This window comes from Saimiri boliviensis, chromosome 7 (assembly GCF_048565385.1).
Source record: "Saimiri boliviensis isolate mSaiBol1 chromosome 7, mSaiBol1.pri, whole genome shotgun sequence".
Taxonomy (NCBI): domain Eukaryota; kingdom Metazoa; phylum Chordata; class Mammalia; order Primates; family Cebidae; genus Saimiri; species Saimiri boliviensis.
Genome location: NC_133455.1, coordinates 98,921,957 through 98,947,276, shown reverse-complemented (window position 1 = coordinate 98,947,276; position 25,320 = coordinate 98,921,957). Strand labels below are relative to the sequence as shown.

Genomic DNA, 25,320 nt, shown 5'->3' with positions numbered 1-25,320 from the left:
ATAATCTGGCCAAATCACTATAAAGGTTTTAAAACATATCTGGGGTCAGGTATGGTGACTCATGCCTGTAATCCCAGCACTTTGGGAGGCCAAGGCAGGCAGATCACCTGAGTTTAGGAGTTTCAGCCTGGCCAACATGGTGAAACCGCATCTCTACTAAAAATACAAAAATTAGTTGGGAGTGGTGGCATGCGCCGATAGCCCCAGCTACTTGGGAGGCTGAGGCAGGAGAATCGCTTGAATCCAGGAGGTAGAGGTTGCAGTGAGCTGGGATGGCACTATTGCACTCCAGCCTGAGCAACAGAACAAGACTCCATCTCAAATAATAATAATAGTAATAATAAAGAAGACATAGGATACCTACTTTCCTTGATTTATTGTTGTTGGTTGCCATTTTGGAAGAGGTTTTTTTGTTGTTTTGTTTGTTTTTTAATTAAAAGAAGAACTTGAGGCCTAAATTCTTGCGCGACTTGCACTTCCGCCCTTTGGGCTCTCTCAGTAGCACCATGGCGGTTGACAAGAACAAGCGCCTTATGAAAGGTGGTGAAAAGGGAGCCAAGAAGAAAGTGGCTGATCCATTTTCTAAGAAAGATTGGTATGATGTGAAAGCACCCGCTATGTTCAGTACGAAAAATATTGGAAAGATGCTAGTCACCAGGACCCAAGGAACCAAAATTGCATCTGATGACCTCAAGGGTCAAGTGTTTAAAGTTAGTCTTTCTGATTTGCAGAATGATGAAGTTGCATTCAGGAAATTCAAGCTGATTATCCAAGATGTTCAGGGCAAAAACTGCCTAACTTCCATGGCATGGATGTTACCCGTGACAAACTATGTTCCATGGTCAAAAAATGGCAGACAATGACTGAAGCTTATGTCGATGTCAAGACTACCGATGGTTACTTGCTTCAACTGTTCTGTGTTGATTTTACTAAAAAATGCAACAATCAGATACGGAAGAACTCTTACGCTCAGCACCAACAGGTCCACCAAATCCGGAAGAAGATGATGGAAATCATGACCCGAGAGGTGCAGACAAATGACTTGAAAGAAGGGGTCAATAAACTGATTCCAGACAGCATTGGAAAAGACATAGAAAAGGCTTGCCAGTCTATTTATTCTCTCTGTCATGTCTTTGTTAGAAAAGTGAAAAAGGTGAAGAAGCCCAAGTTTGAATTGGGAAAACTCATGGCGCTTCATGCTGAAGGCAGTGGTTCTGGAAAAGCCACCAGGGATGAGACATTGCTAAAGTTGAACGAGCTGATGGAGATGAACCGCCAGTCCAAGAATCTGTTTAAAGTTCAGACTTATAATAGTGGCAAATAAAAAGTCTTATTTGTGAGAGAAAAAAAAAAAAAGAAGAAGAAGAACTTTAAAACTCACCATTCTGAAATCTGGCTAACTATCCAATTTCCTTTGAACTTTTACACTGTATAGACATGGCCAGTGGCAAAATCAGCTAGCTTTAGCACCTTCTTTCTACCGTATGCTCTTTGCCAAATCAAATAATCAGGGTCTCAGAATGGAAAATTCTACCCGAATTATCTACCTGGGTTTTTTGCATATATAACTGGAAAACTCTCTTTTAGTTATTCTGTGAAGAAATACTGTGAGGCATTTTAGGAAAAATACTTAACTGTAGCTAAACAGTTCAAGGATCATTTGAAATAAATTGAGAGCTGGTTCAAAGGGTATTGTATAAAGCCTTAATATTTGCAGTTTTAACTTTCCTGAGGTTTCACAGCAAACCTCCTTGTTTGTACTGAACTTTAAACTAATATTTTTTTTAAAAAGACATGTGAGATCACAGCTCACTCTGTCCTTTCAGGTCTCTGCTCAAAAGTCATCTGATTTCAGAGAGCCTTCCCTGGTCACCCTGTAAAAAATAGCGGCATCCCTGCTTTTTCTGAGTCACCATCCAATACCCCTCAATCCTCTTAAGCTTCTGTACTTTTTTTCACAGCACTGTTAGATATTTATTGTGATAGCTACCTGTTCCCTGAAGATGCGTCTGTACTGTTTTGTCTACTGCCATTTCAATGTTGTATATAAAATAAAGACAAGGTCAGGAGCAATGGCTCATGCCTGTAATCCAGGCCTTTGGGAGGCTGAGGCAGGTGGATCACCTGAGGTCAGGAGTTCAAGACCAGCCTGGCTAACATGGTGAAACCCGGTTTCTACTGAAAATACAAAAAATTAGCCAGGCATGGTGGCGTGTGCCTGTAATCCCAGCTATCCTGGAGGCTGAGGCAGCAGAATCGCTTGAGTCCGGGCGGCAGAGGTTGCTGTGAGCCGAGATCTCGCCATTTCACTCCAGCTTTGGCAACAAGAGCGAAACTCCATCTCAAAAAAAAATAAAGACAAATAGTAGCCAGTATTCTGTTTTTATCTAAAATTTTTTAGAAAGGAGACAGAGATATTTTATTTGGAGAATTTTGTGGTTTTATTATTTTTTTTCTCCCTAGCTGAAGTGTAGTTTCTCAGCTGTTTACTCTTTTATCTAAATAAAGCCAAAGGAACATGGTAGAAGAGGAGAAAAGATGCTGGTCAAATAACCCTCCTTCCTTTTCCACACCCTTTTTATTGATCATTGCATGATCAATAAAATATAATTATCTGGCAAAGGGATACTGTATTAATAGAAGATTAAATATTTGCAACAAGGAAGCTATGTGACTTCCTTCTTCATAATACACCTATGTCACTCTGTAACCTTAAAAAATAGATGTAGAATCTTCAGAGGGGCTTGTGGTGTTGCCATGTATGTTAAAACATGGATGACAGACTGTCTTTCCCTCCAAAAATCTCCTGATTTAAATTCCAGAGGTGAAAAGCTAATCCTCAAAATGATTTCAACCAGCTTGCTAGGAAACCTAGTTGCTTGAAATTATTATTTTAATGTCTCAATTTCCAGAGCTAAATTGGCAGTAAGTCAGTTTTCCTATTAAAAATCTGAGCCAACTTATTTATCCAGAAATTACCATGTTTTAACATGGGGGTTCTTTACTATAATAAGACTGATACCTCCAAAGTATGTAAAACACTTTCAGATTTATCTCATTTATCTTCCTTGCATCTTTCTAGGTCTAACCAAGGTTATCCCAGTGTACTGATGAGGAAACTGCCTTTTAGTTCAAGACACAGCTTCCTAAGGAGCTTTGGTTTGGCAGTTCCTAAATAAAGGAATGTTTGCAGTTAAATTTTTAGAAAGAAAAAAAAAACAGGAAGGGAAAGTAAGCAAGCACTTGTAGCTTATCCAAAATTGTTTGATGATGTTTTATTGTTTCATAAATATTGTTGTGCTTATGTTTGTTCTCTGTTAAATGCTTTTAGATAATTATTGCATCTCCCACTAATAACATGTATGTGATCTTGGATGAGTCACATAATTTTCTGGACTTCTTACCCACTCTATGCCTCAGTTTCCTCAATTGTAAAGTGAGGAGGGCCTGATGATTTTTTTAAGCTCAAAATGTACTTGACTCTAAAAATAAGGAGGTCATAACTTCAGGGGGATAGATAATAAATAACAAATGTGAGCTGGTAGTGTTGTTATTAGTCTCATCATTTTCACTACCTGAATCCCACATTGGAATTTTTTTTAACAGTCTACTCAGAAGTATTCATATGAGCCAGGTGCAACTTATAGCTTTATTTTTTATGCAGTGTGGCCAGTTAAAATTCAACAATAGCTATGTTTTAAAAACCTAAGAGAACATATACTTCCCCTGACCAAAAGTCTGGTTTAATAGGTTACCTTAGAGTTCAATGTGACAGCTAAAAAAAAAAAAATTGTGGTGATATTAAAGAGTAAATTATTAATCTAATGTTATTACAATAGTGGCATAATTATGTTTATACTAAAAATTACAAATGTGACTGTTATGTTTATACCTGGGAAATGTGGAAAATTTTAAAAGTAGTACTCAAACCAACATGTTCACTTGTATCACTGCACAGTAATTAGAATTGTGTTTAAAACGTGTGTGCCTGTTGACCAAATTGGATTTAATTTTGGGAGACTTAGAGAGGGTTTGCTGGAAAATAAAAATAACCTAACATTCATTTTAATTGCATTCCTAATTTTTTTTTTTTTTTTTTTGAGACAGTCTCACTCTGTCTCCTAGGCTGGAGTTCAGTGGTGCGATCTCTGCTCACTGCAACCTCCGCCTCTTGGGTTCAAGCAATTCCCCTGCCTCAGCTTACCGAGTAGCTGGGATTACAGGCACACACCACCACACTCAGCTAATTTGGGGTTTTTTTATATTTTTAGTAGGGACAGGGTTTCACCTTGTTGGTCAGGCTGCTCTCAAACTCCTGGCCTAGTGATCTGCCCACCTCAGCCTCCCAAAGTGCTGGGATTACAGGCGTGAGCCATGACACCTTGTCCATTTCTAATATTTTCAATAACTGTCATAACTTTCTTATCTTCCAAACTCCCCAGATAAATTCTGGTATAAATATGCAGTAAGTAGTGAAACTCTTCCTATATTAATCTTTGATAACACATGTTGGCATATGTTACCATACCTACTGGCCTGGATGTTCCTTTTAGTAGCGTTGTAATTAATTAAATCATACACTTTTCAGCAAATTCTTAGGACTTCAGGTCTTGTTCACATTTTAATTAGGCTGCACCCAAAGTTAAAAGAGGCCCCCCAGGAAGCATTATACTATCTGTTTTATATCTGAGATTAAGTTTTTGAATTGTTCAGATGAACACAGCAGTGAGCCATAGTGTGTTTCCCAGAAGATTCGTAAGTGGCTATGAAATGCTGTACCAATAGGAAGAACTAATAAATGTGACATTAATAACCACCAGTTTGAATCTGGGTCACTTCAACCATGACTCAAAGATCAAACGCTATCAGATGGTAATGACTGTGTGAAAATTCTGCAGGAAGGCATGTCATTTCTTAATGACACCTTTGTGGGTCTTCTAAGCAGACTGTTAGAGGGTGGAACAGAAATAAAGTCGCATATACTCCTTGGTCTGGAGGCTAGCGCTCCAGGGTATAGTTGGCACACTTTTGCAGAGATGCTTTAGGAGCAGTTCACAGTGTTTTCTGTTGTTCTCACTCCTTAAATGGATCTACAGAATCTTTCATCTTTTGCCTCTCTTCCTAACCATTTATTCACTTCAAAGTGATGGGAGCTGTTTTGCATATTCTCTGCCTTCTTTTCTCTTCTCTGAAAAATAAAGAGAAATTGCACTTACAAATCCAGGTTAACCATTTAATGTTAAGCTTTCCCATTTTTATTTCAATTTGGGGGGATGATTTTCCTTTCAACACTCCTTTATTGAGTGCCTGTGGCTTGCCTGGCATTAAGGTAGGTTCTGGGAATACAAACATTACATAGGAGTGGTTCCGTTTTTCAAGAGCTCAGCGTTGTGTAAGGGAGGAAGGCATGTAAGCACTTACAGACAATATGTTGTTGTAAAGGCAGGCATAGAGAAATGTACTGGATATAGCAGTAGCACAGAAGCAAAGCCTGAAGTTATTTGTTCTGTGTGGACTAGTAAGGAAGGCTTCAAAGAGGAAGAGACGACTGAGCTGGGTCTTAATGACTAAGTAGGATTTTGGCCAAGCCGTTATCAGAATGGCAGAATGGGCCAGTTTAGGCAGAAGGAAAAGTGTATACAAAGGCAGGAACCATTAGACAAACATGATGCTTAGTGTACTGTAAGTCTTTTTCTTTTTTCTTTTCTTTTTTTTTTTTTTTTTTTTTTTGAGACAGCCTCGCTCTGTCACCCATGCTGGATTGCAGTGGCGCCATCTCAAGTCACTGCAACCTTTGCCTCCCGGGTTCAAGTGATTCTCCTGCTTCAGCCTCTCGAGTAGCTGGGAGTACAGGTGTGTGCCATCACTGCTGGCTGATTTTTGTTTTTTTAGTAGAGACAGGGTTTCACCATGTTAATCAGGCTGGTCACAAACTCCTGACCTCAGATGATCTGCCCGCCTCGGCCTCCCAAAGTACTGGGATTACAGGCATGAGCCACTGAACTGGGCTGGAATTGTAAGTCTTTCTGTTTGGCCATAAGATTAATTGTGCTCTTAGGGATTGATTGCCACCTTTGTAAATCAGTTTAAATCAGAAATACGATATGAATTTTGGCAACTTTCATTGTGATTCTGTCTTTCTTCTCTGTGGCTGGCCTTAAGCTTCTAAGTAACATATCTGCTTTCCTTCTTAAATATTCCATTCACCTGGCCAGCCTACCAGGTGTTTATACTTGTGTCTTTTCATTGTTAGGTTGGTACAATCTGAACTTATTTACTCTTTAGTTTCACTGCCAGGTTTGAATTTCAGCCTCAAGTGTTTAGACAACATTATATAATGAATGTTATGCTTTTATGACATTTGCTTTAGTACTGTAAGAGTTTTCCATGAAAGTTAATGGTTGGAAAAAAAAAGAAGCCTGAATGTCACCAAGTGGCTTCCAGATGTGTTTTATTGTGTTGGTATCTCTGTTTTGTTTTCATAAAACCTTTTTTTAGTCTTAAAAAATAAAATTAAAAAACCTTACCAAGCAGAAATAGTAGACAATAGTCTCATAGGAGATGAACTATTTTCTTCATTTCCTGATTGTTATGTCTTGAACTCCTGCTTAAAAAAACAGCAACAACAAAAACCTATGATTCAGCTGATAGAAACCTCCACAACAGTATAAATACTGTACTTTTAAAAGCAAATAATGTTTGTTTGTTTTTGAAGGTAAACTCACTTCTTAGGTTGAAAGGTTCTGCCTTCTTAGGCGGGAAGGGTCTGTTTTAGTATGTGATTCTTCAATGTGGCAATATTAAAATTGTGATTTAACATCTTTGAGAATTTCTGCCATCTAGTTGTTCACTGAGCAATCAGTATGTTTTCAGGCAGTCTGGTATGTGATAAATATTTTGTAGCATATGTGGCTGAACATGCCAATTTCAAAGAGCTTTACAAGCTTTAATTAATTTTCACAATAACCAGACGTACTTTGATTTATTGATGGAAAGTGCACAGACAGTGGGGTTCCAAGTGTTTCCCAGATTTTTATAGCAAAGTGGTTTTCAAACTATTTTTTGTTGCTGAATACTTTTCTCAAACACAAGATTATCTGGAACCCTGGCATGTAAAGTAGGATTGCTTTTGCTGGGAGGTGGAAAGGAGTTTGCCATAAGGCAACCATATTTACAAACACACATATAAGATACCTAAAGTTGAATTTCAGATAAATAATGAATAATTTTTTAGTATATGTGTATCCCAAATATTGCATGTCCCCAAGAAGTTATTGGCTGTCTATCTGAAATTCCAGTTTAACTGGGCATCCTGTGTTTTACCTGGCAACCCTAAGCTGGTGGCCATAACCGCATCCCTCAGCTCCCTTTTCTCCTTCCAGCCATGTGGGGTTCCTGGTTCCTTCAACACAGCTTGAAAAACCACAAACAGGAGAAGTCTATACAAACGCTGATAAATAAGTAATAGCAGATTTTTCTTCTCAGTCCTAAATTTGGACAAAATTACGACTTCCTTGGCTCTGTTAGGGAACTTCACAATGATCCATGCACCACCACACGTAACAATTTTAAAGAAATATTGCTCAGCCGGGTGCGGTGGCTCATGCCTTGTATTTCTATCCTTTGGGAGACCAAGGCGGTCGGATCACTTGAGACTAGGAGTTTGAGACCAGCCTGGGCAACATGGTGAAATCCCATCTCTACCAAAAGTACAAAAATTAGCTAGGTGTGGCAACACCCACCTATAGTACCTGCTACGGGGAAGCTGAGGTTGGAGGATTGATTGAGCCTGGGATGGGAGATGGAGGCCATAGTGAACTGAAATCTTGCCACTGCACTCCAGCCTGGACGACAGAGTGAGACCCTGTCTCAAAATAATAACAACAACACAAAAAGAATTATGCTTTTATGCTTTGCTTTGCCTTACTTTTATCTTAGAATGAAATACTTTCGGGCCGGGCACGGTGGCTCACGCCTGTAATCCCAGCACTTTGGGAGGCCGAGGCGGGTGGATCACGAGGTCAAGAGATCGAGACCATCCTAGTCAACATGGTGAAACCCCATCTACTGAAAATACAAAAATTAGCTGGGCATGATGGAGAGTGCCTGTAGTCCCAGCTAGTCAGGAGACTGAGGCAGGAGAATTGCTTGAACCCAGGAGGCGGAGGTTGCAGTGAGCTGATATCACGCCATTGCACTCCAGCCTGGGTAACAAGAGCGAAACTCAGTCTCAAAAAAAAAAAAAATACTTTCTCTCCCAATCTTTGGGAACAATGTTTAAATTGCCTATTTATAGAAGCTAACACCTTAACTTCTGTGAGTTAAAGACAACGAATGCTATAATCAGAATTGCAGTTGGCCAAATTGAATCAATAAAGAGAAAAATGAAGAGGAGTTGGTGAGTATGCCTCTCAAGCAGCCCAACATAGAATTGTCTCACGTGGACTTCTTGTCTGTTGGTCTGTTTGGCAAGCACATCGTTTAGTGATCCTGGCTTGATGGCAGTGCTCATTGAAGTGGTTCTGTTCTTTTGCTCTAATATTTCAAAGCAGCCCTCAGATGTTACTCTTATTTCTCAAGTCAACTACTCCACAGAGCATTTTATTTAGCCATGAAATTTTTCAGTGAAAATGGGTACAGTCTGATTAGCAATCAGAAACAACTAAGTTTGTTTAGGCTGAAACATTCCTCCAGTGCCCAAGGAACTCACTGGATTAGTTGATTTGTAATAGTTTTTTTAAAACATACAAGAAACTGAGGACCGTATCCTGGATCTAAGGAAACCTTTGTGCTTTGGATTTGATGCTCTGCCTGAGGGACCTACTAACTCTATGTAAGATTTTGTATTTGCAAAATGTTAGTAGTGGTTTGTTTCCTGTTCTTTAAAATAGGAATGGGTATAATTTTATTCTTCAAAAAATCTTTTTTGAGACAGAGTCTTGCTCTATTGCCCAGTCTGGAGTGCAGTGGTGCTATCACAGCTCACTTGCAGCCTTGCCTTCCTGGGCTTAAGCAATCCTGTCACCTCAGCCTACTGAGTAGCTAGGACTACAGGTGCATGCCACCATGCCTCGCCGATTTTATATATATGTATATTTGTAGAGATGAGGTCTCACTTCATTGCCCAGGGTGGTCACAAACTCCTGGACTCAAATGAGCTTTCCAACCTAGCCTTCCAAAATGCTAGAATTACACATAAAATGAGCCTTGAGCCTTCATTTTATTTTTTATGCCATTCTCAGGTTTTTCAAAATGTGTGCTATAAGCATGTTATTTTAAAAACAACAAGTATTAGCGATATATTTTAAACAATGTTCTTGTGCTTAAATGTTCCAAAGTAGAGATGAAGATCATCTGGGATGTTAATAATAATTTTTTTTTAAACTGCAAATGTTTACATATCTTTCAAGGTTAATTGTATTGTGAAATCTGCCCAAATTGTTTACCCTTAAAATTTCTCTCATTCATTCGTTTATACATTCAACAAATAGTTATTGAAGAAACATAATAGAGACATAGTCCTTTATATCACAAGAAAGGGGTTAAAGGAAAATGAAAGATGTAACCCACAGTCTTCGTCCTTCAAGACTTCACTATGTAGTGGGGCAGGGCTGGGGCATGTACTCATACAGGTACCCCTGAAATGCGAAGAAAAGATGATTAGTCTTTATAGCAAATGAGCTCATTGATGCACAGCGATGATAAATGACTTTCATGAGGCTGTGTGTTACTATCAGTACCAGAACACCCAGGACACCTGAATTCCTAGTAGGGGTTCATACTCCTGCATCATAGAAACAAGTGAAAGCTCCTGTCTGTGACGTGGGTCTGAAAAGCCATCAAAATCCCTGCTGGTTTCCAAGCCCAAGTCCTAGGACCAGGGAGTTCATCTGCTTCCTCAGACAACACCAGTCCCAAACTGGCCGCAGGGTGAGGCTAGGATCTCCCCAGCTTTAACCACAGCCTGTATTTGTGCTGGACAGTGTTACCCTTCTGTAGGCTGGTTTCAACGATTTTGTTTTTTAGCGCTTTTTTTTGTAGTCTCTTGGAGGAGACAATAGCCTATTCCAGTAGGAGACAATTTTATTCCTGTAAAACTTCTTCATAAGACCCTTTTATTGATCTTTTGGTTTTTTTACCCTGAAACTCATATAAAATCTATGATATAGAGCAGTCCAAAATAGTTGCATTTTTTTCTTTTATAATATTAACACATGAAAAAAGTTACCATTCATTATGTTTACCTCCTTTCACAGTTCAAATAGGGTAAATTTTACTCTCTGTTTCTCAGTGGCTGGATGAAGGCAGAATCTGAGAGGCAATTTGAAGGGATTTGTGTAATAAAGCCTAGAAAACTAAAAGTTTTGTATTCAGACAACCTTTGGGGTCAAAGTTAAATTCACACAAACTATTGCATAGTAAATTAAACTGAGTTATTGTTGACATAAATATGTAAATGCTTATAAAAATAATCTACCAGATATACAAATAGTTGCTTTAAAATAAATTTTCTTCTTTATTTTGATTAGATATGTTAACAATTATATAATAATTTAATAATTTTCAAGAACTTATGAATACGGAACTTTTACTTTTTTTTGAGACGAAGTTTAGCTCTGTGGCTTAGGCTGGAGTGCAGTGGTGCGATCTCAGCTCACTACCACCTCTGCCTCTCTGGTTCAAGTGATTTTTCTGCCTCAGCCTTCCGCATAGCTGGGATTACAGGCACCCACTACCATGCCTGGATAATTTTTGCATTTTTGGTAGAGACAGGGTTTTTCCATGTTGACCAGGCTGGTCTCAAACTCCTGACTTATGGTGATACACGTGTGTGGGCCTCCCAAAGTGCCGGAATTACAGGCATGAGCCACCATGTCCAGCCCAGGAATTTTGCTTTTAAGGCGTACATTTGAATTTGGAAATCCACTGAAGTAGCTATGAAAGAACTTTCCTGAAGGATTTATTTTACTTACGAATAAACTAGGTGTTTTCTAGAAAGAGAAATATGGGTGCCATTCAAATTGCCTAATTATAATTCTGTGAACTGTTGAAATCAAACAAATGTTTTGATCAGTTGAGCTGCCAGATGGAATTTTATCTAAAACCAGTTCAGCTGCTTTCATACTTTAGGACTTCTGTGAATTTTATCACAAAATTACTTCATACTCCATTTGGAAGGTAGTTACTTAAGCACAGAGTATGACAATTGTTTAACAGTGCACAGTGAAACTTAAATAATTTATGACTCAAAGAAGGGAGCGATATCTAATTGAAACATCTAAAGTAATTCAGGTAGGTGGACATAACCGGTCAGGTGTCGTGCACCATTCCAATTCAGATTGGCTAATGAGCCTGTAAGGCTGAGACATACTTTGCCTTGCTTTTCTTGAAAGTTTACTTGTCCATTAGCACAGTGCCACCTAACATCATGCTAGGACACTGATTTTGAATTGAATCACAAAGGAGTGCCAGGGGTCACTTAGTGACTATCTAGTCAGTAGCAGGTGTCTGCTGCAGATCTTTCATTTCAGAGTCTGTGCTATTTAGCTGATGACATAATCTTTCAGCTATACCATCCCAAGCAGAATTTCCCAGTGCCACAGAGCTCATCTTAAACATGAAGCCTAGTGGAGTGATATGTTCCCATTATTGATCCATCTGTTCCAGAGATTATGTCACTACAGAGGAGTTAATTGGTCTTGTTTTGAGGGTCATGTTTAATTGTATAGGTCAGCAAAGGAAGATAAATGACTGCTTCTTTCAATCTGTGCCTCACTTTTTCTCTAAGACTGCTGAAACAGTGCAGTTGATTCCCTTAATCGCCACAGCTGGCACCAAAAGAATGACATACAAGCTGAAAAAGGTTACTGGTATATAAAAACCTGAGTTAATGAGTCTAGATAGTTAAATATAGAATATCCTTAAGCCGACTTGCTCACAGAAATCTTTCCACATCCAACAGGAAGAAAGGAGGCACTAGATGGCAGTCTTCAACAAACTTGAAATGACATTTCCTCTTAAATGCATTACCTAAAAGCAGTCACTTTTGTTCTGAATGAACTTAGGCTTGAACTCTATGTCACAAAAAATGCAAATCTACAGGTATTATGTACTTTAATGTCACATTATAGAATTTTGTTTCGAAATGTAAAATGATTCCATATATCCATATATACTTCAAAGGTCCATTGCTGAACTAAATACTGAGTATTTTAATACCTGTTTTAACTTTACATTTTAAGATGCCATTGGAGAGCTTTTTTCAGGATGTGATAACTAGAGAAAAAATGATGGTATGTCCATAAAATGAAAAATTATGCAGCTGTTAAAAGTAAAGAGGTAGAGGTAAAGTTATATGAAAGAATACTCAGGACATATTTAGGTGGAAAAGGCAGATTATAGACCAGTATGTATATGGCGTGATCATTATTTTATGGAAAATTGTATGCACTCACTGTGTATTGGTATGTCTGTGTTGGTCTCTGAGAGATGGGACTATGGAATATGGATTTTTTTCTTTCTTCTTATCATTTTTATATCAAAAAATACATTTCAGTAGACACCAGAGACTACAAAAGGTGGGAGGGTAAAAGAGGGTTGAAGAATGAGAAATTACCTATTGAGTACAATGTTCACTGTTCAGATGATGGCTACACTAAAAGCCCAGACTTCACCACAGTGCAATATATGCATGTAAGAAATCTGCACTTGTACCCCCTAAATCTATAAAAACAAGTTAAATTAAAAGTATATTTCTTCTGAATTATAATGGTTTTTAAGATGTACACAATAGAATAAAATTGCCTTGCTGATCTGAGATGAACTGTTTGAAAGTACTGCTTACAGTTATTTCATTTTATTCATCAAGTGTATTTGCCACCTTACCCTATCTGCTTTCTTATGTTGCTCAGTTAGTATTTACACCATGAGATTTTTGTTATTTAAAATAGTGTGGACTGGGCATGGTGGCTTATGCCTGCAATCTCAGCACTTTGGGAGGCCAAGGTGGGAGGGTCACCTGAACTCAGGAGTTTGAGACCAGCCTAGGCAACATGGTGAAACCCAGTCTCTACAAGAAGATACAAAAATTAGCCAGGTGTGGGTCCCAGCTACTTGGGAGGCTGAGTGAGAAGGATCACTTGAGCCTGAAAGGCAGAGGCTGCAGTGAGCTGAGATCACACCACTGAGCTCCATCCTGGGCTATAGAGCCAGATCCCATCTCAAAAAAAATATGTAAAATAAAATAAAATAATGCAGAAAGTGTTCCCCATTTTTCAAGGTATAGTGAAAATAATGCTAGATATATTCGCAGATTGAAAACAGATCTCAAGGATGATTTATATGTTAATTTATTTTCTTTAGTTTTATATCCAGGTAGGTATTTATTGGACCAGATTCCATTCACAGTGAACATTTATGAAACACTAAAGTTGTGCAAATTACACATTATCGGGAATTATAAAGATTGGATTGTGAAGAAGGAAATGAAGGTTTTCATGAGTTATTTTTCTCCATGAGCTATCTTCATCTGTGTGTATGCACATGTGTTTAGAGAGGAATGCATATCCCACCTAAAGAAGATAAGGCTTATACTTCTCATCTTCTCTCTGGGACATTGATATCTTTGCTCCTGTACTACAGGTAGAGATGAATGTGATTTGGGGAAAAAATTGAAGTATTTTAAAAAAATAACCACACACCCAAAGTTTAATTCCATTTGAGAAATACTCCAGAGATAATCATCTGGCAAGACTGAAAATTTCTATAGCAGACTGTACGGTAGTAGTCTTTGTTTTGTTTTGTTTTGTTTTTGAGACGGAGTTTCACTCTTGTTACCCAGGCTGGAGTGCAATGGTGCGATCTTGGCTCACCGCAACCTCCGCCCCCTGGGTTCAAGCAATTCTCCTACCTCAACCTCCAGAGTAGCTGGGACTACAGGCGCGCGCCATCATGCCCAGCTAATTTTTGTATTTTTAGTAGAGACGGGGTTTCACCATGTTGGATGGTCTCAATTTCTTGACCTCGTGATCCACCCGCCTCGGCCTCCAAACAAAGTTCTGGGATTACAGCCATGAGCCACCATGCCCGGTGTTCCGTAGTAGTCTTTATAAAGTACGTTCACAAAGTGCAGCCCATTCATAAGGAGTCAGTGAGGACTTTGGGGGAATATTAGAGATCATTAAAAAGGGTATCCTGCCCTTAAAAGAATACCTGGCCCAGAATGTGTATTCAGGAACTATTTGTTCAATAATTGATAGTATCCATCAAGGAACTTTGATCCATCAATAGATCGTCTGGATTGACAACCTCTGTATACTTGGCATAAGGAGCTTTAGAGGAGGGTGCAAAGGCTCAATCTGCTGGTCTTTTTGTTAAGGTATGTTGATCCCCCTATGAGGCCAGTTTAGTTCCATTGTGAATAATTATTTAAAATAGTAATATTAAATAATCAATATTTAATCATTTCTTTGCCCCTCATACGTTTTATTTTCTGTACCCTGAACTTTGAGGTCCTTGAGGAAAACAATTACAGTATTAAGACTTTCTGTTTTAGAGCCAAGCATATAATAGTGGCTCAAAAATTCTTTCCTTGAGGAGTAAATAAATGTTTCTCAAGTAAAAAGTCGAGTTTAGGACACCAGACCCTGATGATGGTATCAACCCCAGTGAGTCACTGTCCACTTCTTTATCTCTGGTGCCTGCTTGAAATAGCACAAAATGTTTGATGGATGGAAGAGAGAGAAAGAAGTTTAATTAAAGGTTCAGAGTTTAAGAACACTTCTACACACATTCTCATTTAATCCTAATAGAAAACCTGTAGGTCAATTGTCTCATTTTATAAGTGAAGAAACAGATTCCAAATGCTTGGGAGGATCCCTGGTCACACAATTATTGAGTATTAGCGGCCAGCTCAGAATCCAGGTCTTCTTACGCAGGCCTGGTCCACTCTACCAGCTTGCTTGAGGCCCGCATTTGGAGTCCTCTCTGTCTCACAACCACCTCCCCCTCCAGTTGCTGCTTGCCATCATCCAACCTCAAACCTTCTCCACCGTCTCTATCCTTCTAAGTCAGTAGCGTCATCAACCACCAAGTTATTCAAACTAGAAACCTGGATGTTATCCTTAACTCCTCTTCTCATTTCCACGTTCTTTCAACCATGGGTCCCATCCAGTTTGCCTCCTGGACATTTCTGGAACCAGCTTCCCCCTTTTCTCCATTCTTTCATCCCATTCAGTTACCCGGCTAAATCCAGGCTTCTGGGCTCTTCCACAGAGCAGAGTGATCTGTCCAAAATGAGGATCTCACGATATCACATCTTTGTTCCAAATGTGCTTCTGCTAAGAGCCCTCCACAGCCTGCTCTGCACCCCTTTCTGAACCTCCTGCCGCTTTCTCCCCGGCCTTTGACCATCTCGCCACACAGGCTGCCTTCCATCGTCCCATATCTTGCAGGGTGCAATCACATGTTTCCTCCCTCTCCTCCCATCTCCAGTTCCTTGTTCTGGCTCATTTTAGGAGAATATAGTAGTCACCGAATCAGACTTCAAAGCAGGAGACTTGCAACAAAGCCCTCGCAGGTCCCAGAGGTCAGTGTGGTTCTTCCTTCAGTCCCTTAGCCCAGTGTGTCCTCAGCACGCTCCTGTCTCACCAGCCTCTGGGATCCCGACTGAGGTCGGTGCTGGTTTAAAAAGAGGAAAAGAGACCGGGCGTGGTGGCACCCGCCTGTAAAAATACAAAATTAGCCAGGTGTGGTGGCACATGCCTGTCATCCCAACTGTTCGGGGGGCTGACGCAGGAGAATTGCTTGAACCCGGGAGGCGGAGGTTGCGGTGAGCCAAGATGGAGCCCTTGCACTCCAGCCTGGGCAAGAAGAGCAAAATTCTGTCTCAAAAAAAAAAAAAAAAAAAAAACGGAGAGAGAAAGAAGATAGGGAAACTGGATGTGGATGAAAAGCAATTAACAAAAGTAAAAAGCAGATGTAAACAAGTACGCCAAACAAATGGATAAACCCCAAGGATTGGCCAAGCTCTGTACGGCTGCTTTGGTTGCTGGGGGGAGTGAATCCATAGAAATGGTTCCCTTTTTGGTTACCTTTTCCCTGTCCCTGTGCTTTATTAAATGCCAGTTCATCATAGCCTTTATCACCTTCGAAAAAGTACCCATTTGGGGCGGGGGACTGGGGTAGGACAGCTGCATCCCACATCCCCTGCTGTACTCTCCTTTTCCCCAAAACACAGCCCCCTTGAGAGAAGTACTTTCTTAAGTTTCTTGGTTCTCAATGTGACCCCAGATCCTTCCTTCATCCACTGCTGTCCCCAATCCCTCCGACATAGCTGGGCTGACTACCGTTTAAAGAACCCCTGTTTTAAAACTTCCAGAACTGATATCTGCCCCACTTTCCTTCTCCTCTCCTCAAGCTTCAGGCCAGTTGTGCTGTACTGGCCAGGGTTCCCCAGCACTGGGACAGCCACTACTCCCAGAACTCTGGGAATTTCCACAGGCAACTTAGATTTCTGTGAATCTGGGAACACAATTAAGCTATTAATATGTGTGTTTGTCCTTGATGGCACAGACTCAGATACCTAGGAATAATGTTTTTAAACACGTGATATATATGCTAACTCTTTTTAGGAATCTTTGTTTACTTTCAGTTTGCTAATACTAGTGTTCCTACCCCCACATATTTAAATAAATGCAAATTAAATACAAGTTAATCCCCTTTGCAATAATTGAGTTACTGTTCTTTATTACCAGCGGTGTTGAGCTCTGCATCTGGATACACTACAGTAAGCATATCCTTTTGCTTTTGTTTACATTCTACTAGGACTTAGGAATCCAAATAATTCTGAGATTGACCCAAAAAATAGTAATAATTGAATTCTTTTAGAACTAAGTCTTCCAAAAATATTTAGTCGAATACCTCAGTGAAATCTGAGAAATGTTGGTATTCCTAGAGTTTAAAATACAACCTCAAGAAAGATTTCAATAGTGTTTTGGAAAGAGATATTTTTCTTTTCCTTCTTGTTTTTTTGAGATGGAGTCTCATTCTCTCACCAGGCTGGAGTGCAGTGGTGTGATCTTGGCTCACTGCAACCTCCCTCTCCGGGTTCAAGCAATTCTCCTGCCTCAGCCTACCGAGTAGCCGGGAGATGGGAATAGACATGCACCACCACACCCTGCTAATTTTTTAGTATTTTTAGTAGAAATGGGGTTTCATTATGTTGACCAGGATGGCCTCTATCTCTTGACCTCATGATCTGCCCTCCTTGGCCTCCTGAAGTTCTGGGATTACAGGCATGAGCTACTGTGCCTGGCCAGAAAGAAACATTTTTCATAGTGGGAGAAGGATGGCATGATAACTTTCCTTGATGATATTTCACTTTAGAAATTACATTGTGGTTTGTGCCCATTATCTCAACATAATCATTAACTGTACCCATTGTATGTTAAAAATGTACTGGTTTGCATGATATATTATATATTCTCCCTGTGTGTACTTAATTTAAATATTAAATAATTGATCAGGATTTTTCTTTGTCTTGCAGATATATGCCACCAAAAAAGATAAGTTTTTTTTAAACTCCAATATTATGCAACATTTATATGCCCATGATAATTAAACACTTAAAAAATACTTCAGTAGGTATGTAGTTTGAGAAAAAAATAAATTAGTATTTTTCTTACTCATCCTGCTGGAATTTTGCTTGCCACAGGCAAGTTTTTGTTTGTGGCAGTCAGTTAGCTCTTTTTCCAGAACCATGAAATTGTCCTGATCACAATTTAAATTTTTAAATTAAATCTGCCAAAACTCTAATGCAAGCTATGTCTTTATTACTGCCCAGTATTTCAGGGCAGTAAAAAACTATAGTTTCTTCCACCTCTATACAATTCTTTTTCTTCTTATTCTGTGATTTAGGATAGTGAAGCCACTCTTCAGATAATGTTCACATCTCTTCTCCACATTATGAAGTGGATGTTTAAATTTTATCCTTGTGCCTCTGTCTGCAGGTCTTTTGTCTTGCTTTGGTTCTTCCTTGTCAACTTATTATTGAATCTTCACATCTTCAGGTTTTTTTCTTATAATCATTTCTCATTTCTTTCATTATATTAGTTTTAAGTTTTTCTTATTTTTAAAGTCTCTTCCAGAGATGCTTTGTTTTGGTATTCACAGTAGTACTTTATCAGCTGCTTTCAATACATCCACAACTTTTCTTACCTTCCTTTAGTTCTAATATGTAAATAATATATTTTGACTCTGCCTCTTAAAAAATGTTTATTAGTGTCTTTTACACCCTCAAATTGAATTCTGTTATCTTTAACTCAATCTCTAGTCAGGTTTCCTTCCCTGTCCTAATCATTCCTTTCATACTCTTACCATGTTAGCATATGCACTTTAATTTTCTACTGCACAAACAATATGATAGCTTTGCCTTTTTACCGATTTGAACCCGGGCACAGTGGCTCACACCTGTAATCATAGCAGTTTGGGAGGCTGAGGTGGGCAAATCACCTGAGGTCAGGAGTTTAAGACCAGCCTGGCCAACATTGTAAAACCCTGTCCCTACTAAAAATACAAAAATTAACTGGGTGCAGTGGCACACGCCTATAATCCCAGCTACTCAGGAGGCTGAGGCAGGAGAATCTCTTGAACCTGGGAAGTGGAGATTGCAGTAAGACAAGATCATACCACTGCACTCCAGCCTGGGCAACAGAGCAAAACTCTGTCTCAAAAAAAAAAAGAAAAGAAAAGAAAAAAGAAAAGAAAAGAAAATGAGTGGAATATCACATTTTCAGTTATTTTCTTTGGAGTAGCCATAAGATGACAGCTCAATGACTGACAAATTCCCAATTTTAATTGGGAATATGCCTTACCAGTCTTAGACATGACTTTTCAAAGTTACTGAACACAAGTATTTCGTGGTTACTGTATGTAAGCATTGAGTCATTATCATTAAAGATGGACATCTAAAATGGAAAATAAGATACATTTCATTGTACACTCTGATTAAGTCTCTGGTGAGGATCTGTAACAGGCATATTAGCCTGTATTTAAAAACTATTTTGAGCCCTAAAAAATAGATAATCTTTAAATTTGAACCAAATTAGTTTATAAATTCTTGGGCAGAATAAACCTTCCTACAATAAATTACACATTTGAAAACACATATTCATAGATGATAAATGCCATCAGTAAGTAATTCTATGACTGTTACAAAACCCGCAATTGAATAGAGTAGAAAAAAATCGTATTCAAGAGAAAAACTTGGGTGGAGTAATCAGAAAGTTTGGTAGAAGAAAGAAGGTCAGAGAAGTGACGGGGAGTGGTTAGAAAGGTCCATTAGTGAAAAATGCCATTGTCTACTTGCCGCTTTTCTATTGTGTTATTTTTAAAAATAGATCTTTCCCTTATAATACAAACAACAAAGGGAAAAGAGAATAAAGGTTATTACTAAATATATAGTCCCTTGTTGGCTCAGTCTCCACCATCCTGGTATAGCAGATGACAGTTTATTATTAATGGTAGACATTTGAAGGGTGTTGGTTTGTTGAAGTCTAACCTCTAAGTCACTTCCCTAACATGATTTTTCTAATATCTTCAAAAGTTTCTGAGGCTTATCTTTTTTTAATCTTGTCTGGGATTGTGACAAATGCCTCAGGGAAGAGGGAAGGTTATAACCTGTCCTCAGAGATTTATAGCATTTCAGGCATCACAAGTCCTGTAAGATATTTTTGTTCCTTTTGAGGATAGGACTCTATTAATAATTTTTATGTTATTAACCAAAGTTAACAACATGATTACTAGTTATGAGAACTCCCAATAGAGCATGTGGGGTTTTTTTGTGTGTTTGTGTGTGTGTGTGTGTGTGTGTGTGTGTGTGTGTGTTTTGCATGAAGATGGGCTTTTGAGCTGCCAATCTTAAGGGATGATTTTTTTCTAGAATCAGATGCACATCCACGCTCATCTAACCTTAGTTGTGAATAGTAGTAGCCATACATGAGATAGGTTTGGGGATACTGGTATCAGCCATGACAAAGAACAAAAGTAAATACCTGCCTAGTCCAGAATAAAATATAGAAATAATAAATGCTAACTTTTAATGGAAAATTGGATCACATATTCTCTTTCTCTTTCCACCCTGTCTAACAAATAGTCCCAGATAATAGAAATGGTATAAGGTTTAATACTCATGTCAGAGAATGTAAATACCTAAATAATTAAAGGAGACTGGGTGCGGTGGCTCACACCTGTAATCCCGCACTTCGGGAGACAGAAATGGGTGGATCACCTGAGGTCAGGAGTTCGAGACCAGCCTGACCAATATGGTGCAACCCTGTCTCTACTAAAAATACAACAATTAGCCGGGCATGGTGGGACTACAAGTCCCAGTTACTAGGAAGCTGAGACAAGAGAATCGCTTGAACCTGGGAGGTAGAGGTTGCAGTGAGCCGAGATGGCGCCATTGCACTTCAGCCTAAGCAACAGAGCAAGACTGTGTCTTTAAAAAATAATAATAATAATTAAAGTAGATTTTCCCATTATCTGTGGTATCTAAATATTTAATACTTTACCTTAAGTTTGAAGAGCTGGTTCCCGTTTGTTTCTTTTCCAGTATACAGAGAACTTTTGGTTAGCACATTGATTTTGTGAAATAATGTTTAGGGAACATGATAGGATTGTTTCATTTGCCTATAATTTCTGTATCATATAAAAAACCCTTCAGCACAGGCTCCGACTTCACTCCTGGATTGTAAGTTTCCTCATTGTGAGAACTTCATGAAGACACGTTTAATCAATCAAATCAGGTAGACTCAATACCAGAGCCAAGGGATAGGTCAGATACCTGTATTTAAAGTAAGAGAGACTAAGCCAGGTGCAGTGGCTCACACCTGTAATCCCAATGCTTTGGGAGGATAAGGCAGAAGATCCGTTTGAACACAGGAGTTCCAGATCAGCCTGGGCAATATAGTGAGGCAACCGTCTCTACCAAACATATATATATATATATATATATATATATATATATATATAGTTGTTTTTTTTTTTAATATACTGGGGATGGTGGCACGTGCCTGTATTACCAGGTACTTGGGAGGCTGAGGTGGGAGGATCGCTTGATCCAGGAGTTTGAGGGTACAGTGAGCTATGATCGCATCACTGCACTCCAGCCTGGGTGACAGAGCAAGACCCTGTCTCTGAAAAATAATTTTTTTAAATTAAAAAAAAGAGAGGCCGAGGCGGGTGGATCTGAGGTCAAGAGATTGAGACCATCCTGACCAACATGGTAAAACCTCGTCTCTACTAAAAATACAAAAATTAGCTGGGCATGGTGGTGTGTACCTGTAGTCCCAGTTACTCACGAGGCTGAGGCAGGAGAATTGCCTGAACCCAGGAGGCAGGGGTTGCAGTGAGCCGAGATTGTGCCACTGCACTCCAGCCTGGCGCCTGGCGACAAAGTGAGACTCTGTCTCAAAAAAAAAAAAAAAAAAAAAAAAAAAAATTAAGAAAAGAAACTAGGATATTTCCCTTAGCATGGCAAGTTTTGAGTGGGCTTTACTTTGGTACATGTTAATTAGGAAGGTGGAGTTAAGCATCTTGACATCAAAGTAGCTCTCTCAGAGTTCACATGACTTACACAGGTTAATACTGTTTTCTAAAAGCCACCAGGAAACAGTTTGAAATGAGATATGTTGGTAGGGACAGGAAGAAAAAGTGATTTCTGTGTAGAAATTCTGATGCATGTCTAGCCCTTCACAGAGGCCTGAGCTCTCTGTCCTTTGATTTTCTTTTTGGAAGTGGAAGTGCTCCTTTTTTAAACTCCTCAGTAAATACAACTTCCTAATTTTCTACAGAAATCTACACTCTATATTGCAGCCTGAAAGCTAGGACTTGTAAATGAAAAATTTATACAATCGTGAAATTTGGTTCATCTGATTAAATACCAGCTGTTCTTTTTTTAATCTCCTGCCTGTTTGCGATTTGATTGACTCCAGAAGATTGACTAATTCCATATACCTGTTCTTTGAACAGTGTCATTTACTTTCTGATTGTAGTGCCCCTTGGCTGAGGTTTTTACACTGTCAACCATATTTTTCAGCTCTAGCTCCTCTGCCAAAAAAAAAAAAAAAAAATGTTCTTCGAAATAAAGTAAGGTCACTAAAGCTGAGAAATAGCACTTTATTACTTTCTCTAGAAGACTTTTAAAAGAAAGTGTTGCTTTATAGTTTAGTAGCTCAAAGATAGTGAGCTTGTGGTCCAGCACCCCCTCAGAGCTGGCATCCACTGGCCCCGGGTAACACCGGCCGGGGGACCCAGGGGCAAGCAGGGTCCTGTTGGAGACCTTCACTGCATTTTCCACAGCAGCATCGGAATTTTCCTAAGGCAGTTTCACATCTGGAATTTTAAAGAAAGTTTGCCCTTCCATAAAATGGTAGTAAATCTTAGGAAACATTGTGCCTTTTTTGTTGTTGTTTTAATTAACCTGGCATTTCTCTACCAAACCATTAACAAATGATTGGTTGTTCCCTCCCTTTTACACCGCTCATGGTAATAATGGACAAAGAGAAGGATTATTAAATGCACTTGTATGTGTTACTTTTGAATTAAGGTGGCATAAATATTTCACAGAACATCTTTTACGTTTTTTACATGAGAATATGTATGCATGGATCTAAGGTTTAAGTATTACATTTTATGGATGTAAAATAGCACCAATGTGTTATGAAGGTGTACGGTTTGAGTGGTTAAACAATACTGAAACAAATTTCTAGTGGGTGGCTTGTGTGTAAACATGCCTTTATCCAGTTTTAAAGACAACTGGATAAAGACTATCTTACTTGGAAACCTGATTTGGAGGCTGTCATCACTCCCATGTGCCAATTACTAAGCATGTGAAGTGTCTCTCTAAAAGCCAATGTTAATGACTCTAGCTTGCTATTAGAATAGTCTAATCAAATTCCGAAAGCGACAGTCTCTTATTTTAAAATGTCAAAGCTGTTCACTTTTTGATTGAAAAGATTGTGATGATTCTGGAATGAGTAGCTTAGTGTGTGTCTGAGGAGCCTTTTATATAGAGGGAAAAATTCTGCATGGTTACATAAAACAGTCATGAAACCTAAAATTTTGATTTGCCAGTTTAATAAAAACAAGATAACTCCCACCGAAACCTCAGAATTGTAATCACCCAAGTGTTCCATGCATTGTGCATGATGGATAACATAGGCATAGACCCTGGCCTTTTAAATCCTAAAACAACTTTTAAATGGATGAACGTGGACCTTTTTTAAAAATAGAGCATTTTCAGAAAGGAAGAGAGGAGTTCTGTTTGCTATTTTAATTTTTTATTCCCCCTCACCCAAATTTTAAGGGCAGCATATGTTGGGGAGGGAGGGTGCAAACCAGTGATTATCTTCTGCACTTGTACACAGAGCGAGCTACTTGAGCTTGCAAGTTATTTAGAATTTGAAATGCACTTTCCCAAACAATGTGACCAGATAGAGTTAGCTTGCTTCCTTCATTTGGCCCTTCTTTCATCTATTTAACAGACACTTACTGAGTTGCTCCTCAGTCCAGGCACTGTCCCCAGGCCGGTCCACAAAAGTTTAAAGGATAATGCATATGTATTGAATAAACTATATTTTAAAAGCCTTCAACCACTGTTTTAGCTAGGTGCATATCTTCCTATCACTGAGAAGCACTTACCAGACACACTCTGGTAAAAGTAAAGGCCTTGAGCCGGGCAAGGGTGGTAGTCTCAGCCACTTGAGAGGCTGGGGCAGGAGGATCACTTGAGCCCAGGAGTTCCAGACCAGGGCAAGATGGTGAGAACCTGTAGCTTAAAAAAAATAGAATTAAAGGTTCATTCCTTGGTCTCTGTCCTAAACTAAGCCATAAACTCTCTGAAGGCAGGGCAGACTCTCATTCTAGTCTGTGTACCTGGCACATTGTAGGTGCTCAGAAATGGTTGTTGAGCAAAGCACAAAACTATTTGTGAAGAACATTCAAACTTGAAAAACCTGTATCTTTGCATTACCATTTTAATCCTTGTTTGCACCCTACCATGCGTGTACATGAATTGGAAAGTTAAGAAATTGGGTATTGACTATATGAACTTCTTGACTAATCATCACCTTGACCATGTAAACTTCTTGACTAATTATAAAATTCATTTGTTCAGTCACTTAATAAATATTCATTAAGGGCCTACTTCGTACTGGATCCTGTTTCTGAATAAGGATCTAGATCCAGGAGCACAGGCCTGGAACCTGAGAGCCTGTATTTGACCCCTGGCCATGACACTTAGATACCAGTATGCGATCTCCAGAAAATCAGTGAAGCTCATCTGTAAAGTAAGAATACTAATCCCTCCCTTACAGGGTGGTCATAAGGATTAAATGAATTATATAAAATACTTAGGCCCTGTATAGATATTATCATGGTGGTGGTTGTTATCAGAAAGAGCAAAGATGATCGTGTCTTGTGATGGAATAGGGCAGAGGGGAGGAGCCAGGTCTTCCAGGGTCTTGCTGGCCTCACAGACTTTTGGGACTTCATCCTTGGACTTGGGAAACATTGAAACCCTTTATTCAGGGAGAGGGCTATAATGCAGTCTGTAGCTTTTTGCCTTTCTCAAGGCCAGAGAGGCTCATTCACTGAATTCAACAACCAATTGCTCAAGGCAACCTAGTAAGTGGCCGTTTGCACATAATCAATAGGGCTTTATGCCTGAATTACAGAAAATAATATGGATTGTATTTAGCAGCTGAGTGAGGTGGTAAATGTTTGCTTACCTTCAAAGTGGAATTAAGAGATACATAATATTACAGACCTAACCTCAGGCTATTTGTAAAGAAAATCAAATTTGATGATTAAATAGTGAAAGGCATAATTCTTTTTACTCTCTGGGCCCTTAGAATAATAGAAGGTTTATATGCATTGGGGTTAGGAGTCAGGTTATTACTAATGCTGAACAACCAAGTGGTATATAAAGAAAATGTTATACAGAAATAATAGCCATTCTAGAAGGATTCTAAGGGGATGCTTTTTTAAAAGCTATTTTTTACTGTTACTTTTATTTCTTAATTGTTAAAATATTTAGAATGTATATACCTTACAAATACCCATTTGTTATATCTCAAAATTTTGTGTTAAACTATAAAAAGCCGTAATGAGGACATTTTCAGCTCTGAGCTCTGTGTCATTTGAAACTCAACAAAACATTGAAATAATGATCTTTGTGTTCCCTTATAAGAAAAAGCTAATTACTGGTATGTAATACTTAGGTAAATATGTTGTAAAAGTGGGAATAAGAAAAGTGATGAA

General features: G+C 38.9%; 1 protein-coding gene and 1 pseudogene across 2 annotated transcripts in view; both read left to right on the top strand.

Annotated features, from left to right (window-relative positions):
- Window positions 1-25,320, top strand: part of PRICKLE1 (prickle planar cell polarity protein 1) — a 127,021-nt gene that overhangs the window by 9,558 nt on the left and 92,143 nt on the right. The window lies entirely within an intron of this gene.
- LOC141585169 (small ribosomal subunit protein eS1 pseudogene) overlaps window positions 1-25,320 on the top strand; it is a 34,574-nt pseudogene extending 9,254 nt beyond the window's left edge.